Below are 2,737 nucleotides of genomic sequence, written 5' to 3'. Positions count from 1 at the left end.
TAGAGTTCTACTACTGGGTAGTTTCTCTACATCCTGTATCATATCATTATGTCATTATGATCAAATTTACTGGTTGTATTTTTTTATACAGTTGTAAATACCAATAAATAAATAAGAAAAAAAAAAATTCTTTGACCTCACCCGGAGCACTTTTCATTTACAATATAATTTAACGTCCTTATGGACGCCCAGTACCCGTAGGCAAAGGCCCCAGGGACTTTGGGGTAACACGGCTCTGCCCCGCAGCCGGCGAGAAACTGACGGAGGCTGCTCGTGACGGCACCGTTAGCGGAGGCGACAGGCCGGCTGGGTATCCTGTGACGTCACCGCCGTGCCCCCCACCCTGCTTCCACGAGCGACCGCCAGCCAGCGCTGCCCCCCCACGATCAGCTGATAACTGAGGAAGTGCTGATAGCGTGACAGTAGTCGCCCAGTGCTGTACCAGTGCGTTTGTCGTGACGGATCCTCCACTCTCAACTGTGCTCGCCGTCCTTCAGGCCATATTTAATGCTCTAATCTTCGTTGTCTCAACAACAAAGGAAAGGATAAAGGTATTGTCGTTATTTGTTTCCTTTCTACGACAATTATTATTTAAGAAACTAAGCTACCAGACGCAAACAAATAAAAATCTGACAATTTATGACAATCTGACACTTGAAAGAATGGCATTCGTTCCTTGTATATTTTCCTTGGACGTAACTAGCAACACTCGGAGACCTTTGACATCTTCATTGAGGTCAATCACATCACGATTCCGTCAGAACAATCACCACGTTATCGAATCGTAATTGCCTTTGTTTTCCAAATAAGTTGGAAAAGAGCACATCCGCCCGACATTTTGGTTGCGAGAATGCTCTATCTCCGGGACGGGCGTTGAGGTTTCGCCTGATGGAGCAGGTACCAGTTTTTGGTTGTTTTTTATTTTGTTTTCTCGTGAGTAATGGTTATTTTTTTGGCTCGTGCAAACAAGACGGGTCATGGCAGTGCCTTTTGAATTTGTTTACTTAGTGACTTATGAAAATTTGTTTAGTATTTCACAACTTTGCTTAAAACGAATTAAAATAGCCCTTAATCATATATTTATTTTGAAAATATCATCCTATCATAAGTTGACACTGAAATGAATCATGAACCATTGTCCCGTGGGAAACTCGTTAATCGTGAAGGCCTTATTCAATCCACGTTCGTAGCGGCCGTTTTAAATAAAACAGAAACATTCTAATGAACCTGTTTTAGATTCGATTATACAATCGAGTTTTTTTTTGCTCGTATCGATAACTGGTAATATAGTCTCTAACGAAGCGGCAACCTTCCCTTGCAGTATGGCTTAGTGTTGTATAAGTAGGTTTCTTTCCCCAGTATTACTGACCTAGATTCGTAGAGCTAACAGTTCAATCAACATTCAACTTGGATACTTCTGTTAAATTTAAAACTAGAAAAAAAATTCTGTTTTATTGCAATTATGTTATTAAAAAAATAAATTCTAGCTATTTCCATTTATTATCCATATTGACTGCATTTAATAATTTCTTCATGGGATTAGAGTCCAAATGCTGATTCAAAAGTAACTTTGAACCGGTGATTCGGTGTTGTAAAATGTTTTTTATTTAAGCTATGAATATAACAAATATATATAAGAGTAAAATATTTTAAACATTTTATGTCTAATGAAAATATATAAATTTTTTAGAAAATGCACATAATCTTTTAACGGTTTCCACTAAATTCTCAGTATTTATTATTTTTTTTCATGAAAAAAATATGAGTACTTAGAATCATTAGCTAAAAAATCACAGTTTTTACTCTGGATTTTCTTTTTAGGAAGTTTGATAAATTCATTTCTATAATTTTTTAGTTTAAAAAACTTTCAAAGATGAATTGTAACTATTTTATATTTTTCTTCATTGGAGTGATTTGATCAGAAATACGCTCCACAGACAGATTTATTATGTAAATTAATAAAAAACGTAATTATAATTGTTTAAATAAAATAAATTTTATCCTATTTAAGTCCAACGTTTTGGCCGAATCGGCCAATCTTCAGGGACAAATTTACATTCCCATCCAATAATTTAAAAACTTTTTGCAGTCTATTCTGCCTAGTCATCAATTTAAGTGATAAATACCATATTTTGTCACTCTCTACATTAATATTAAGATTGTCCTTGATGAGGATGGCCGAATTGGCCAAAACGTTGGATTTTGATTGAACCCCTTAACTTGTACGCTCGAATTAATAATAGAGCGCTCAACTGGCCAAATTGTGCACTCTCCACCGGCGTTGTATTTTATGCTGCTATATTTTTTCACACTCGAATATAATCGAGAATTGAAAATAACAATGTGATAATAAAATAAATAAATAACAATGATATATTCTCTACAATAATCCTGTATATATGTTTATATAGCGAGCTTGGTATTATGACTGATATCCAAAATTAATATAAAAATTTTTATTATTTTTATATATAAGAAGATGGTCAGGATTGCGGTAAAAAAATAGAACAAATAGTTTATAACTTCCTGCTGAAGCCCTGCAAAGTGGGGCGAAACGTCGGACATTAAAATAGTTATAAACTATTTGTTCCATTTTTCGACTGCGACCCACAACATCTTCTTATATTTAAATTTTTTTACAGTCAACCATATATACATATAATTAATATTTTTAATTTTTTTTCTAAGGCAATGTTCTGTTCTAACTTGTGTTTTTTTTTTTTTTATAATTGCAGCT

At 34.5% G+C, this 2,737-nt stretch overlaps 1 protein-coding gene across 5 annotated transcripts in view; it reads left to right on the top strand.

Annotated features, from left to right (window-relative positions):
• Positions 1 to 2,737, top strand: part of LOC106678088 (inositol hexakisphosphate kinase 1) — a 308,245-nt gene that overhangs the window by 179,921 nt on the left and 125,587 nt on the right. The window contains exon 1 of one of the 5 annotated variants that reach the window (XM_067053051.1): positions 401 to 551. The exons of the other annotated variants lie outside the window; for them this stretch is intronic. The gene's annotated coding sequence lies outside the window, so the exon portion shown is untranslated. Of the gene's footprint in view, positions 1 to 400; positions 552 to 2,737 lie in introns of those variants that run through there. 5 annotated transcript variants of the gene reach the window in all.

Source organism: Halyomorpha halys, unplaced genomic scaffold, assembly GCF_000696795.3.
Source record: "Halyomorpha halys isolate HHAL.00 unplaced genomic scaffold, Hhal_1.1 Scaffold122.1, whole genome shotgun sequence".
NCBI classification, from domain to species: Eukaryota; Metazoa; Arthropoda; class Insecta; order Hemiptera; family Pentatomidae; genus Halyomorpha; species Halyomorpha halys.
Note: the sequence above shows the minus strand (reverse complement) of the source record. Positions and strands in the feature narration are given on the sequence as shown.